Source organism: Bos javanicus, chromosome 2, assembly GCF_032452875.1.
Source record: "Bos javanicus breed banteng chromosome 2, ARS-OSU_banteng_1.0, whole genome shotgun sequence".
Classification (NCBI taxonomy): Eukaryota; Metazoa; Chordata; class Mammalia; order Artiodactyla; family Bovidae; genus Bos; species Bos javanicus.
In genome coordinates this window covers 103940996-103957611 of record NC_083869.1, presented here as the reverse complement: position 1 = coordinate 103957611, position 16616 = coordinate 103940996, and the positions used below count along the sequence as shown (strand labels likewise).

The following is a 16616-nucleotide window of genomic DNA, read 5'->3' as shown; positions in this document are numbered from 1 at the left end:
GGCAAGAATACTGGAGTGGGTTCCATTTCTTTCTCCAGGGGATCTTTGCGACCCAGGGATTAAACTCATGTCTCCTAACGTCTCCTGCGTTGGCAGGCAGGTTCTTTATCACGGCACCACTGGGAAAGCCCCGATGCTGCCATGAGTACATCCATATATCCCTATCAAAATGTGTACACTAAGTTTCTGCAATTTTTGTATATTAATATACTCAATAAATCTTAAAAGACAATGAAAGAAAGAGAAGGCACGGACTGAACAGTGATCTGCTTATACTCTCACATCTCATGACGTGTGTCTTCATCAGAGTCCACAGTGCTGACCTTCGTTTTGTTCAGGAATCACATATTTAGCGCAGAAGAAAGTCAAAGGCAACTCTCAACATTGTTTTAAGCCAAGGATCCAAATTGTCAGCAGGGTTTGTAGAGCTCTTGGAAACTGGCATGGAAGAAGTTTCTGTTTTAGGCATAGAATGAACAGAGGAAAGCTGCCTTTGTTTTATGGGTCCTCTGTGTGTGTGTGCTAATTCACTTTAGCCATGTCTGACACTTTGTATCAGCTGTCAAATGTGTGGTCTAACAACTATATGCACTTAAAAGGCAAAGGGAAGAGAAAATTTGTGAAAGATATCTTTACATTTACTACCAGTGGAATACTATTCTGCAACAAATTACCCAATATCCCACCACTGGTGATACTCAAGTGCCTGAGCAACAGCCCACAAAATAAGCTGGAATAACTAACTCAGGCTGATTTGTATGTGTTTAAGCTACTGAACAGGCAAATCAATGCCTTCAGTTTCCCTCTTCCCTAAGCCTGGGGAGCAGCCTTTTGGCTTCAGGAAAAGACGAGGATGACAGCATCATCAGATTACTGTGGTTTTGCACAGGCATTTGCTAGAGTTCTGCCAGGAAATTACCCTGAATCTCAAAGCTCCCACTTCCCCTCCTACTACTTTTAGCTTTTTTCCTTAACATTTTTTTTTTCTCTTTATTGTCTTTCAGGCTTTCTTCTACTCTGCTTCTATCACCTCAAAAAGGATGCTGTTAGCCCACTTTTCTTTCCAATGACCCATAAAACCTTATCCTGGTGATACCTTCCTGGCACCACCCATTCACCAGCATTATCTTCCCATATTGGCAAACGAAGTCCCCACTTACCTTTTTATGGTCTGAAGTCGAGCTGCTGCCCTCTCCCCATGCATCCAGCCCTAGTCCTCTGGAATGTTTTCATGCTAACAGCAGTTTTAAGTAAGTCACAGCTTTTCTTGTTCCACAAAGGGGTTGAGGGGAGGGTGGGGAAGAGAGCGGGGAAAGGAGAAAGGATTAAGTGCAACTGCAGTAAGGGCTTTGTAGCCTTTTGGTTCCCAACAGCAGATCATATTTTAATACCTGTGGCTGAAACTGAACTGTAAAACTCAGAGGAGATTGTAAATGCTTTGGTTTATAATGACAAATAACACAGCCTGACTATTGTTAATGAAAAAAAACTAGTCTGACACTTGCTAAAATAGTAAGGAAGAATTTTTACAAGACTGCTGCCATAGATGTCAAGACTATCTCAATAGAAGAGAGAGATTGGGCTCAACTCTAGACACAGAAAAGACAGCTGGGGACTTGTAGTCAATGATCAGCATGGGGTGGGCCAGTGGATGGAAAATTACTAAGGAGAGACATCAATGGCAGGGGTATTCTTGCTGAAGCAGGTCAGTGGTAAGATGTCAAGGCTGTTCACTTCAGTTCAGTCACTCAGTCATGTCTGACTCTTTGTGACCCCATGGACTGCAGCACACCAGGCCTCCCTGTCCATCAGCAACTCCTGAAGTTCACTCAAACTCATGTCCATTGAGTCAGTGATGCCATCCAACCGTCTCATCCTCTGTTGTCCCATTCTTCTCCTACCTTCGATCTTTCCCAGCATCAGGCTCTTTTCCAATGAGTCAGTTTTTTGCATCAGATGGCCAAAGTATTGGAGTTTCAGTTTCAGCATCAATCCTTCCAATGAATATTCAGGACTGATTTTCTTTCTTGACTGGTTGGATCTCCTTGCAGTCCAAGGGACTCTCAAGAGTTTTCTCCAACACCACAGTTCAAAAGCATCAATTCTTCTGCACTCAGCTTTCTTTATAGTCCAACTCTCATATCTGTACATGACCACTGGAAAATCCATAGCTTTGACTAGATGGACCTTTGTTGACAAAGTAATGTCTCTGCTTTTTACTATGCTGTCTAGGTTGGTCATAGCTTTTCTTCTAAGGAGCCAGCGTCTTTTAATTTCATGGCTGGAGGTCAAGGCTGGAGGATGAGGAATTTGATCAGATAAACTAACTTAGCTGATTCTTAGCTGATAAGCTAACTTTAGCTGATTGCTAAAGATGGGTTAGGCAGGCTAAAGGTAAGACTCAAGGACAAGGCTAAGTTAAAAAGAGGTTTGGAGCAGCCTCTAGCAGCAGCAGCAGTATAGTGTTAACTTTCTGAGCGTACTTGAACTTGTACCCTTATCCGTGTAACAGTGAGTGCACTGACCTAATATACAGGTACACAGTCTTCATTAAAAGGAAGTAAATATTGAGGGGAAAACTTACCTCCTATTGATTACGCATTTAAGAAGTTCCTAACTTGTAAGAACTTCTAGTTTCAACTAGCTCTATCCACTTCCTTGTCCTCTTTGCTTTGATGAAGTACATTATTACATTATAAGCTGTGGGATTCTGATGTGTGTATTGTGTCATATCAAAATAATATATCAAACAGTGTTCTAAGGAATGTAATAGAATCTTTGGAGATGTGTGCTAGGTGACACCAAAAACAGGTTTGGAGATTTTCTTGTAGACACAGACTACGATGGTGTGGCTTAGGTTTCCTGGGTGTGGTTTGGAGTTGAGCCCAATCACTGACATGAAGGGAGAGAGCTCTCATTCTGAACTCCCTTGATACTCAATCAATGCCCAAGTCACAGTCTCCACTAATCAGAGGTCTTTTGGTTTCCGCAGAAAGAGATGAGACTATACATATATGTTTATGAGCTGGTCTTCTTTCGGTTGCCTTTCTGAATTCATAAGGCACATAAAGTTTCACTGGTAAAGGTAGTAGTAGATCAACCACTTATAAAACTAGTAGGAAGGTGAAAAGACAAAAGTAGGAAAACTATCTGTATCTACAATAAATAGTTAAGAGGTATACAAACCCAAAATGTATAAATTATGACATTAAAAGCATTAAACTTGGGGAGGTGAGTAAAAATTCAGGGTTGTTAAAATGTATTTGAATTTAAGAGATTAGCAACTTAAAATAGTCATGCATACACAGACACACATGTATATATTTGTTGTTCTTTAGTCTCTAAGTCATGTCTAACTCTTTGCGACTCCATGAACTGTAGCCCATCAGGCTCCTCTGTCCATGGAATTCTTCAGGCAAGAATACTGGAGTGGGTTGTCATTTCCTTCTCCAGGGGATCTTCGCAACCCAGGAATCAAACACAGGTCTCTTGCATTGGCAAGTGGATTCTTTACCACTGAGTCACTGGGGAAATATTATATAAACCTCATGGAACCACAAACCAAAGATCTATTAATATTGTAGATACACACACAAAAAAGAAAGGAATCCAAACATAACACCAAAGGTAGTCATCAAATCACAAAGGAGATGATAGAAAGAAGAAAGGAGCAAAAAAGAACTACAAAACAACCCAGAAAACAATGAACAAAATGGCAGTAAGTGCATATCTAGCACTAATTGCTTTAAATCTAAATGAGCTAAATGCTTACTGAATGGATAAAAAATAAGACCCATATATAAATTGTCTACAAGAGATTCATTTCAGTTTTATAGGTACAAAGACTGAAAACAAGGAAAGGAAAATGTGTGCCATGCAAATGTAAACAAAAAAGCCAGGGCAGTAATACTTACAACAGAAAAAATAGACTTCAAAACAAAGACTAACAAGAGACAAAGAAGGACATTGCTGCTACTGCTGCTAAGTCACTTCAGTTGTGTCCGACTCTGTGCGATCCCATAGACGGCAGCCCACCAGGCTCCCCCGTCCCTGGGATTCTCCAGGCAAGAACACTGGAGTGGGTTGCCATTTCCTTCTCCAATGCAGGAAAGTGAAAAGTGAAAGTGAAGTCGCTTAGTCATGTCCGACTCTTAGCGACCCCATGAACTACAGTCTACCAGGCTCCTCCGTCCATGGGATTTTCCAGGCAAGAGTACTGGAGTGAGGTGCCATTGCCTTCTCCGAAGAAGGACATTACATAATAATTAATCCAAGAAAATAAAACAATTGTAAATATATATGCACCTAACATAAGAGAACCTAAATACATTAAGTAAATAGCAACAGAGGGAGAAATTGACAGTAACACAATAATAGTAAGACCTGAAACTACAAACTTTCTTGAAGGAAACAGGGGAAGTGTGCTCTTGATTCTGACTTTAACAGTAGATTTTTGGATATGTCTTCCAAGGAAGAGAAAACAAGGCAAAGATAAATAAATGGGAGCACATTAAACCAAAAAGCTTTTGCACAGTGAAGTAAACTATCAACAAAACAAAAAGACAACCTACTCAATGAGAGAAAGTATTTTCAAGTGATATATTGACTGAGGAGTTAATATACAAAACATGCAAAAAAAAAACCACACAAAAAACCTCATACAAATAATGTCAAAAAATGGGCAGAGGACTTGAATAGACATTTTCCAACAGAAGATATGCATATGGCCAATGGACACATGAAAAGATGCTCAGCATCACTAATCATCAAGGAAATGCAAATCAAAATCACAATGAGAGATCACCTCACACCTGTCAGAATGGCTATTTTCAAAAAGACAACAAATAACAAGTGTTGGTGAGGATGTGGAGACAAGGGAACCCTCATGCAGTATTGGTGGAAGTGTATATGCTGTCAGACTGTGGAAAACAGTATGGAGAATTCTCAGAAAGGTAAAAATAGTACTATCATATACTATTATATGGGGAAATAGTGGAGAGTGTCAGACTTTATTTTTTGGGGCTCCAAAATCACTGCAGATGGTGATTGCTGCCATGAAATTGAAAGACGCTTACTCCTTGGAAGGAAAGTTATGATCAACCTAGACAGCATATTCAAAAGCAGAGACAGTACTTTGCCAACAAAGGTCTGTCTAATCAAGACTATGGTTTTTCCAGTGGTCGTGTATGGATGTGAGAGTTGGACTGTGAAGAGAGCTGAGAGCCAAAGAATTGATGCTTTTGAACTGTGGTGTTGGAGAAGACTCTTGAGAGTCCTTTGGACTACACGGAGATCCAGCCAGTCCATTCTAAAGGAGATCAGCCCTGGATGTTCATTAGAAGGACTGATGCTAAAGCTGAAACTCCAATACTTTGGCAACCTCATGCGAAGAATTGACTCATTGGAAAAGACCCTGATGCTGGGAGGGATTGGGGGCAGGAGGAGAAGGAGACAGCAGAGGGTGAGATGGCTGGATGGCATCACCGACTCGATGGACATGAGTCTGAGTAAACTCCAGGAGTTGGTGATGGACAGGGAGGCCTGGTGTGCTGCGATTCATGGGGTCGCAAAGAGTTGGACATGACTAAGTGACTGAACTGAACTGAACTGAATTGATACTGTTAGAGACCCCACGTCCAAGGTAAGAGAAGCCCAAGTAAGATGGTAGGCACTGAGAGAGGATATCAGAGGGCAGACAGACTGAAACTACAGTCACAGACAACTAGCCAATCTGATCACATGGATCACAGCCGTGTCTAACTCAATGAAACTAAGCCATGCCGACGGCCAAGTCATGGTGGTGAGGTCTGACAGAATGTGGTCCACTGGAGAACGGAATAGCAAACCACTTCAGTATTCTTGCCTTGAGAACCCCATGAACAGTATGAAAGGGCAAAAAGATAGAACACTGAAAGATAAACTCCCCAGGTCGGTAGGTGCCCAATATGCTACTGGAGATCAGGGGAGAAATAACTCCAGAAAGAATGAAGGGATGGAGCCAAAGCAAAAACAACACCCAGCTGTGAATGGGACTGGTGATGGAAGCAGGGTTCGATGCTATAAAGAGCAATATTGCATAGGAATCTGGAAAGTTAGGTCCATGAATCAAGGCAAATTGGAAGTGGTCAAACAGGAGATGACAAGAATGAATATCGACATTCTAGGAATGAGTGAATTAAGATAGACTGGAATGGGTGAATTTAATTCAGATGACCATTATATCTACTACTGTGGGCAGGAATCCCTTAGAAGAAATGCAGTAGCCATCATGGTCAACAAAAGAGTCCAAAATACAGTACTTGGATGCAATCTCAAAAATGACAGAATGATCTCTGTTCATTTCCAAGGCAAACCATTCAGTATCATGGAAATCCAAGTCTATGACCCGACCAGTAACGCTGACGAAGCTGAACAGGTCTATGAAGACCTACAAGACCTTTTAGAACTAACACCCAAAAAAGATGTCCTTTTCATTATAGGGGACTGGAATGCGAAAGTAGGAAGTCAAGAAACACCTGGAGTAACAGGCAAATTTGGCCTTGGAGTACAGAATGAAGCACGGCAAAGGCTAATAGAGTGCTGTCAAGAGAACACACTGGTCATAGCAAACACCCTCTTCCAACAACACAAGAGAAGACTCTATATATGGACATCAGCAAATGGTCGACACCGAAATCAGATTGATTATATTCTTTGCAGCCAAAGATGGAGAAGCTCTATACAGTCAGCAAAAACAAGACTGGGAGCTGACTGTGGCTCAGATCATGAACTCCTTATTGCCAAATTCAGACTGAAATTGAAGAAAGTGGAGAAAACCACTAGACCATTCAGGTATGACCTAAATCAAATCCCTTATGACTATACAGTGGAAGTGAGAAATAGATTTAAGGGACTAGATCTGATAGACAGAGTGTCTGATGAACTATGGATGGAGGTTTGTGACATTGTATAGGAGACAGGAATCAAGACCATCCCCAAGAAGAAGAAATGCAAAAAAGCAAAATGGCTGTCTGGGGAAGCCTTACAAATAGCTTTGAAAAGAAGGGAAGCAAAAAGCAAAGGAGAAAAGGAAAGATAAACCCATCTGAATGCAGAGTTCCCAAGAACAGCAAGGAGAGATAAGAAAGCCTTCCTCAGCGATCAATGCAAAGAAATAGAGGAAAACAACAGAATGGGAAAGACTAGAGATCTCTTCAAGAAAATTAGAGATACCAAGGGAATATTTCATGCAAAGATGGGCACAATAAAGGACAGAAATGGTATGGACCTAACAGAAGCAGAAGATATTAAGAAGAGATGGCAAGAATACACAGAAGAACTGTACAAAAAAGATCTTCACGACCCAGATAATCATGATGGTGTGATCACTCACCTAGAGCCTGGAATGTGAAGTCAAGTGGGCCTTAGGAAGCATCACCACAAACAAAGCTAGTGGAGGTGACGGAACTCCAGTTGAGCTATTTCAAATCCTGAAAGATGACGCTGTGAAAGTGCTGCACTCAATATGCCAGCAAATTTGGAAAACTCAGCAGTGGCCACAGGAATGGAAAAGGTCAGTTTTCATTCCAATCCCAAAGAAAGGCAATGCCAAAGAATGCTCAAACTACTGCACAATTACACTCATCTCACATGCTAGTAAAGTAATGCTTAAAATTCTCCAAGCCAGGCTTCAGCAATATGTGAACCGTGAACTTCCAGATGTTCAAGCTGGTTTTAGAAAAGGCAGAGGAACCAGAGATCAAATTGCCAACATCTGCTGGATCATGGAAAAAGCAAGAGAGTTCCAGAAAAACATCTATTTCTGCTTTATTGACTATGCCAAAGACTTTGACTGTGTGGATCACAATAAACTGTGGAAAATTCTGAAAGAGATGGGAATACTAACCACCTGACCTGCCTCTTGAGAAACCTGTATGCAGGTCAGGAAGCAACAGCTAGAACAGGCCATGGAACAACAGACTGGTTCCAAATAGGAAAAGGAGTACATCAAGGCTGTATATTGTTTCCCAGCTTATTTAACTTATATGCAGAATACATCATGAGAAATGCTGGGCTGGAAGACGCACAAGCTGGAATCAAGATTGCTGGGAGAAATCTCAATAACCTCAGATATGCAGATGACACCACCCTTATGGCAGAAAGTGAAGAGGAACTAAAAGGCCTCTTGATGAAAGTGAAAGAGGAGAGTGAAAAAGTTGGCTTAAAGCTCAACATTCAGAAAATGAAGATCATGGCATCTGGTCCCATCACTTCATGGCAAATAGATGGGGAAACAGTGGCTGACTTTATTTTTCTGGGCTCCAAAATCACTGCAGATGGTGACTGCGGCCATGAAATTAAAAGACGCTTACTCCTTGGAAGGAAAGTTATGACCAACCTAGATAGCATATTCAAAAGCAGAGACATTACTTTTCCAACAAAGGTCCATCTAGTCAAGGCTATGGTTTTTCTAGTGGTCTTGTATGAATGTGAGAGTTGGACTATGAAGAAAGCTGAGTGCCGAAGAATTGATGCTTTTGAACTGTGGTGTTGGAGAAGACTCTTGAGAGTCCCTTGGACTGCAAGGAGATCCAACCAGTCCATTCTAAAGGAGATCAGTCCTGGGTGTTCATTGGAAGGACTGCTAAAGCTCAAACTCCAGTACTTTGGCCACCTGATGGGAAGAACTGACTCATTTGAAAAGACCCTGATGCCAGAAAAGATTGAAGTCAGGAGGAGAAGGGGACGACAGAGGATGAGATGGTGGGATGGCATCACCGACTAAATGGACATGAGTTTGGGTAAACTCCGGGAGTTGATGATGGACAGGGAGGCCTGGTCTGCTGCGGTTCATGGGGTTACAAAAAGTCGGACAGGACTGAGCGACTGAACTGAACTATCATATAATCCAGCAATTCTACTCCTGAGCATTTATATGGAGAAAGTGACAACACTAAGTACAAAATATTACATGGATAAATAAATATTACATGAGGATATTATGCTCAGTGAAATGTCAGACAGAGAAATGCAAATACTCTGTTATCACTTATTTGTGGAATCTAAAAAATAAAATGAATGAATATAACAAAGCAAAAACAGATGAAGATATAGAGAACAAACTAGTGGTTACCAGTGTGGAGAAAGAAGGGAGGAGGGGCAAGATAGGAGTAGGAGATTAAGAAATCAAACTATTATGTATAAATTAAATAAGTAACAAGGATATATTGTACAGCACCAAGAAATATAGCCATTATTTTGTGATAAGTTTAAATGAAGTGTAACCTATAAAATAATGAATCTCTATATTGTACACCTGAAATTAATATTGTAAATCAACTATACTTCAATAAAAAAGGAAAGAAAAAGATGTATGTACTCCTGCAGCACTATTTACAATAGGAAAGCTGTAAAAGGAACTTAAGTGCCTATCAATAGATGAATGGATAGAGAAGATGTGGGATATATACACAATGGAATACTGCTCAGCATAAAATATAATGAAATTTTGCCATTTGTTACTACATGGATGAAATTACAGGGTATTATACAAATGAAATGTCAGACAGAGAAAGACAGATACCACAGGATTTCATTTATATGTGGAATCTAAAAAACAAAACAAATGTACAGATATAACAAAACAGAAACAAAGATACAGAGAACAAACAGGTGGTCACCAGAGAGGAGGATGAGAGAATTAAGTGAGGGAGATCAAGAGGTAAAACTTTCAATTACAAAAGGAATGTCGTGAATAATAAGCTGATACCTTTGTATGGTAACATAGGTAACTAGATTTAGCATAGTGATTATTTTGAAATGTATAGAAATATTGAATCACTATGTTCTCTATCAGTGTTTTATGACAATTATGCTTCAAAAACAAATAAACAGACAAACTCGTAGATAAAGAGATCAGATTTGTGGTTTCCAGAGATAAGAGGTGGTGAAAGGGGGAAGTGGATAAAGGTAAAAACAAAACCACAGAATGAGTTTTGGGACTTAGGAGAGCACGGGTTCTTCTGTCTCAGCACAGGAAGAATTCAGGAAGAGGCAGAGAGGTAAGGAGAGAGTTTATTTGTATAGGACTCTTGTGAGAGACCCAAGGGAGCAGGCAAGGGAGTACTGCCCCAAGAACTTAGTGGGCTAGATTTTTATAATCAAAGGGAAAGTGGGGAGGTGGAGAAGACCACCTTCTTCCTCATTCTTTGAGTTTTCCATCATTGATTCCTCCTACGTATTGGGAAGGGGGTGTTTTTGACCTTATATGGCTCACCTGGGGCTGTAATAGTGCCAGGCCGTGTCCTGCTCTGCTGAGTGGCTCAGTTGTCCATGGAATTTTCCAGGCAACTGGAAATGAGTTTCCAGGCAAATGGAAATGCTGGAGTGAGTTGCCATTTCCTACTTCAGGGGATCTTCCTGATCCAGGGATCAAGCCCATGTTTTCTGTGTCTCCTGCATTGGAAGGCAGGCTCTTTAGCACTGAGTCACCTGGGAAGCCCCTCATAATGCCATGGAAATGAGCAAAAAGGCTGTAACATATACTATAATACCTAAGTCAAATCGTTATGTTGTGTATCTTTAACTTCCACAGTGCTATATGTCAATTATCTCCATAAAATTAGAAGGAAAAAAAAAAGTATAATACCAGCCATTTTGTTGCTTGTTTTTTTGTCCCTAAGTCATGTCCAACTCTTTTGTGACCCTATGGACTATAGCCCATCAGGTTTCTCTGTGTGTAGAATTTCCCAGCCAAGAACACTGGAGTGAGTTGCTATTTCCTTCTCCAGGGGATCTTCCTGACCCAAGGATAGAACCTTCACCTTCTGCCATATAGACATGTTTTCTTTTTCACATTTTATAAATTCCAGTGCTGATATTGATATTCAATATAGTTTTCTATTTTATGTACTGATTCCTACTAACATAACTGAGAAGAGTTTTCGTCTAAAATAAATGCCTAATTTGGCTCAAAAAGACCAGAAATAGTACAACAAAGAATACATTTCAAAAGATGAAGGATTATGGGTCCCAAAAGAAATTTCACCAAGAACTGTTTCATATCTCTTCATTGTAATTTTTTAATGTCTTGCTTGTAATTAAATGTTTGAATTTAATAATAAAAGTAGCTCTTATAAACATAAGGAAAGAAGGTGCTAAATCATCTCATTTCACCTCAGTTTGGGTTTCAGTGCACATTAACATGGAGAAGGCAATGGCACCCCACTCCAGTACTCTTGCCTGGAAAATCCCATGGAGGCAGGAGCCTGGTAGGCTGCAGTCCATGGGGTCGCTAAGAGTCAGAGATGACTGAGCGACTTCACTTTCATTCTTCACTTTCCTGCATTGGACAAGGAAATGGCAACCCACTCCAGTGTTCTTGCCTGGAGAATCCCAGGGACGGGGGAGCCTGGTGGGCTGCCGTCTATGGGGTTGTACAGAGTCGGACACGACTGAAGCGACTTAGCAGCAGCAGCACATTAACAAGTGAATCATTTATCCTGTAGAAGAATGGAATATGGGGTATGGTAAAAAGTACAGAGGTTAGTGACTGCTGGTGGAAATGTGACATTTTGGTCACAATTTTTTTATTTTAACTAATGGTTTATGTTATTCTCTTGAGACTTCTCCCAACTCACAGGGAGAGTCTCTTAGCATGGATCCCTGTAAACAGGCTGTGGAAGAGCCTTATCTAGGAATTACCTTAGATAGTGAGAAAAAAGAGCACTGTGGTGGTCTCACCCTTAATTCTTTAGCTTTGTTTTTCAGTGAACCATAAACTTAATCCAGCAGATGTGAGAGGCACCAAAGGAAACAGGAAGTCTTGAGAGGCTGGGAGCTGATTAGCACGTATCTGTCTTTCAGGAGAGTTTGGGGTAAAACAGAAAGCCCTGGGTTTCACATCTGTCACCACCTCCTCTGATCTGCTTGGCACTGTTGTGGGCGAGTGAAACCAGCACAGTGCTGAGAGTCTTCATTACTCAGAAATCATCCCAGAGTTGCCAGGACTCATATTGCTCTGGGGTGATAGCACTTTTCTCGGAGAATCTCTTGCTGAGTCTGCAGTGCAGTTAATTGATAGCAAGCCGAAAACCAAAATCTCATTCCTAATGAGATCAGCTACTCACGGCCTTGGGGTGGAAGCAAGTGATGGGCTGAGTAGGAATGATTGCATGGATTGGCTCCTGCTTCTTGCCAACTGTGAGAACCAGGGCACGTTGCTTACGCCCATTCTGCATGAGCTTTCTCATTTGTAATAAGTATTCTGTTACTTTATAGGGTTGTGGTGAAGGTTTACTGAGTTTCTGCCTGGAAGGTGCTGAGTGCAACAAGCTTTAGGGCCTTCGATAGGTGTGGATGAAAAATATCTGCTCTATCAGTTAACAAAGGATGTTGCAGCCATCAAGGCATCAGGCTTTGCAGCTGCCCCTGAATGTGTCGATGGTCTGAAGCTCCAACAGTTTGGCCACGTGATGTGAACAGTTGATTCTTTGGAAAAGACCTTGATGCTGGTGAAGATTGAAGACAAAAGGAGAAGGGGGCAGCTGAGGATAAGATGGTTAAATAACATCATCGACTCAATGGACATGAATTTGAGCAACCTCCGTGAGGTAGTAAAGGACAGAGGAGCCTGACGTGCTGGAGTCCATGGGGTCACAAAGAGTTGGACAGGACTTAGCGACTAAACAACAACAACAACAGCAACTGAATGTACACCCTGAGAAAAGCAGGATATTGGCCCTAAACGTTTAAGGTCCACGTTAAAGGAATGATTCTAATGAGCTCAGACTCTTGCATCATGGGCTTCCCTCATAGCTCGGTTAATAAATCATTGGCCTGCAATGCAGGAGACCTGGGTTCAATTCTTGGGTTGGGAAGATCCCCTGGAGAAGGAAATGGCAACCCACTCCAGTATTCTTGCCTGGAGAATTCCATGGAGAGAGGAGCCTGGCAGGCTATAGTCCATGGGGTTGCAAGAGTTGGACATGACTTAGCAACCAAAACCACCAAATATAGAAAAGAGCTAAATTCATAACTTGAGATGTCAGTTTTTCTTTAATTAATGGTAATCTTTTTATGTTCTAACTACCTGGTCTTTGTTGCAAAAACCTCTGTGTATCCTGGCTTCTCCCTTATCTCTTCAGTCAGTTCCTCAGAGCTGTCTGAAAGGCTATCTTCTGGGTTTAAGTCCTCAGCAACTTCACTGAATAAATCATAAGCCTCAGCCTTTAGGTCATGCACTTTTTTCAGTTGACATAGGTCAGTGTCCATTACCCAGAGGGTCTTATGTTCTCAACTTTAGAACAACCCGACTTGCATTCTCTTATTCATTCAACACAATCGTGGAGGATGTCTTACCCCATTCAAAGCTCTCTGCTGGTATATAAAATTTTGAATTGTTTGGAAGAAAATCAGGAGAAAACAAATCATTCCTGGCCCCTGTTGGCATGTGGACTGGTAATAAGTGTAGAAATATCTCCATGAGAAGTTCAATGACTCCCTCTCTGACACTGAAGACATATGATTACCGTGCAAATGTTTTAAATCTGTAGCAAGAACGTTATTTGGAAGACAACTAAATGTTTCACTGTGGCTTTGCATCCCTCAGAATCAGAAAAACAACCAAAAAAGACTCAAAACCAAACAAACAAAACCGGTCTGAGCCATCTTAAGCAGGCAAGTCTGCTCCTAGCTTCCAGGCCTTGTAAGATGAATTCTTTTTTTTAAAATTATTGATTAATTTATTTTACTTGGAGGCTAATTATTTACAGTATTGTGTAGCATTGAAACATGTATATTACCATATGTGAAATAGATCACCAGTCCAAGTTTGGTACATGAAACAGGGCACTCAAAGCCGGTGCACTGGGACAACCCAGAGGGATGGGATGGGGAGGGCGGTGGGAGGGGGGTTCAGGATGGGGAACGCATGTACACCCATGGCTGATTCATGTCAATGTATGGCAAAAGCCACTACAAGATGAATTCTTGAAACCCATCTGCTGTAGGAAGTTAGGCAAAGCCCTAGCTGTGGAAATTCAAAACAGCAGGTTTTAACTAAGGAACTCTCTTCCTGGAAATGTGCATCTTTAAGCTGCCTGGCAAAAGCTGCCTGTGGTCCCAGGGCAGCCCTCAAAGTTCTTGGGAATTCGGGAAATACACTCTGCCTTTCCCCTATTTCTGGGGGATCTGTTATGATTTGAGGCTCAGCTTGTATTTTCTTTCTTTGAAAGTAAGAGTAAATAATGGAAATTTATTTAATATCTAGATTATTTCCAAATAAAATAAAATACAGAAACATTAGTTTTTAAACAGAGGTTTATTCTCTTTTAGCTTATTACCAAAAAAGAAAAATTGAACCATGAGAGAGTATATGTTTCTAAAGGTTATGAAATGTATTCACAAGTTTGCAAATCTAAGAACGTTGTCATAACAGTTTGCTTCTTTAAACAGTTGACTTCTTAATTTTCAAAAGGAATTGAAGTTTTTAAGGGTTAAGAATTTTAAAGTAATTAAAACTAATTAGATGTATCTGGCTCTTTTCGACCTCATAGACTGTAGTCTGCCAGGCTCCTCTGTCCATGGGATTTTCCACACAAAAATACTGGAGTGGGTTGCCATTTCCTTTTCCAGCGGATCTTCCTGACCCAGGGATCGAACATGTATTTCCTGGATCTTCTGTGTTGCAAGTGGATTCTTTACTGTCTAGCCACCAGGGAAGCTCCATTAGAAATGGTAATATTTACAAATAATATTTGCAAATTTTTCTTGCAACCCTGTATGCAAGGAAAGTAAATTGTGTTTTTAGCTTAGAAACAGTTTGAGGTGTGGAAATGCACTTTTTTAAGGGAAAAGAAGTAAAGTAAGGCTAGTTATTTTAGAATGGGAAAGAGCAGGCTGAAGGAAAAGCTATGGACATAGAAAGCTGGAAAGAGAGAGAGACAGAGATAGATAGATGAGAGCATGGAAAGAGATAGAGAATGGTGTGGTCAAGTTGGCTCAAAATGGAATTGTTATCATAAGGACTTAAAAAATATCAGCTTATATTTTCAAACACAAGGCTAGGTCAGTTATTCTAGAGCAGAGGAGAGTTGCCCAGCTTTTTTCCTTTTTGGGCAGAGATTGCATAATTAGGGAAGGTCAGATCCTTTGAAGTTGGACAGATATGAGTTTAAATCCTGGCACTGCTGCTTTGGGAGTGATCTGGGGGCAGGGGCAGGGGTGGTTCATCATCTGTAAAGGATGGTGACACCTACCTTAAGAGATGTCTGTGTGGATGAGATGATACAACACATTCAAAGCATTGTGTGTACAATGGGTGCTCAACTGTAGTTTTGTGGGAGTTAGGTTGGGAAGCACATAAAACCCAGATGTTGCATAATGTAAAGGAAGCCATGCAGTGTAAATACAGCCCGCACATTTGTCTAGGCGGGGGCATCATTTGCCCAGGCATGGTGCAGTCATGATGCCCCAATTGCCTTTAGATAAAATGCACTTTTTTAGTAGCATAGACTTTGGAACTATATTTCTGGTAGCTTTCAGTCTCAGGAAAACAAAGTTAGGGAGAACCAGGAAGACTCATTTGACCATTGCAGTCTTGTATTCTAAAAATGTCTTGAGCTTTGAGAGAATTTCCAAGGGTCTTAGATGAAAGCTCTAATATTCTTTGGCTGCAAAATGACCCAGGGACCCCAGAAGATGCCTCAAGGAGGTCAAACTGCTGTTCAAACTGCTATTTGGCCAAATTTCGATCCCAATGACTTTTGGACTCAGGGCCCGTGACTTCTGGTCAAGTGTCTAAAGAACCCTTTGAAGTCTTGAAAGATTAATATTAAAGAGTGTTCATTTCTTATTCCCCTATACTACCTCCGGACACTACTAGAAACCTGAGCTGAGAAGCTAAGACCTGGTTGGAGCGCTGGGTTACGGCTCTTGAACAGGGTGTTGCGTCACAAAGCGGATTCATTTCTTTAACAGGCTTTGCTGGTAGCGCCTAGTTTTGTTGTAGCCACATGTTCCGGGAAACAAACTCACTCAGAAGGACAATTCAGATAGTGGAGTGCAGTTTATTACACCGGCGGGCCCAAGGCAGAGTCTCCTCTTAGCCAAGGACCCCGACCAGTTTTTGTGAAAACCCTATATACCCTAAGTGTATGTGCCCAAACCCACCTCCCCAAATTCCCTGAAACAAGTCTGAACAAAGGAAGAAAAAGATACAATCAAAGTTAACCTGTGATTCATATGCCTTAAGCCTAGGTAGTTAACAGTGGACAATTATCAATAGGCCTGTGGTCATACCCCAATAAGCACAATAAAATTTATGATTCTATTTGGTTACACAGATAATTAGGGTATTCTTTTAGGCAATAGAGAGTCTAGGTATGAGCCCTGGGGTTCTTCCACCTGGGGGCCTGGTTTTCCAGTTGGTATGTCATTGCCATAGATACTGGGCATATAGCTCAAAGTCCACAGTCCGGCCCAAGATGGAGTCCTGCTTTCAAGGTGGAGCCTGTTCTGTCTGTTTCCTCCTTCAGTTTCAGATTCTGTAGAAGCTCAGTAGACCATGCTTTTGACCTCAGAAAGACTTCATTCTCCACTTTACCCCATATGTCATCACCTTAAAGACAGACACACAT

The 16616-nt window shown here is 41.1% G+C and overlaps 1 long non-coding RNA gene across 2 annotated transcripts in view; it reads left to right on the top strand.

Moving 5' to 3' along the window:
• The window catches only part of LOC133228591 (uncharacterized), a 35504-nt gene that overhangs the window by 10039 nt on the left and 8849 nt on the right, over window positions 1–16616 (top strand). Inside the window, exons 2-3 of one of the 2 annotated variants that reach the window (XR_009730282.1) lie at window positions 1005–1250; window positions 12259–14331. This is a non-coding gene — a long non-coding RNA (uncharacterized LOC133228591). Of the gene's footprint in view, window positions 1–1004; window positions 1251–12258; window positions 14332–16616 lie in introns of those variants that run through there. The other variant, XR_009730281.1, reaches the window with a different exon arrangement.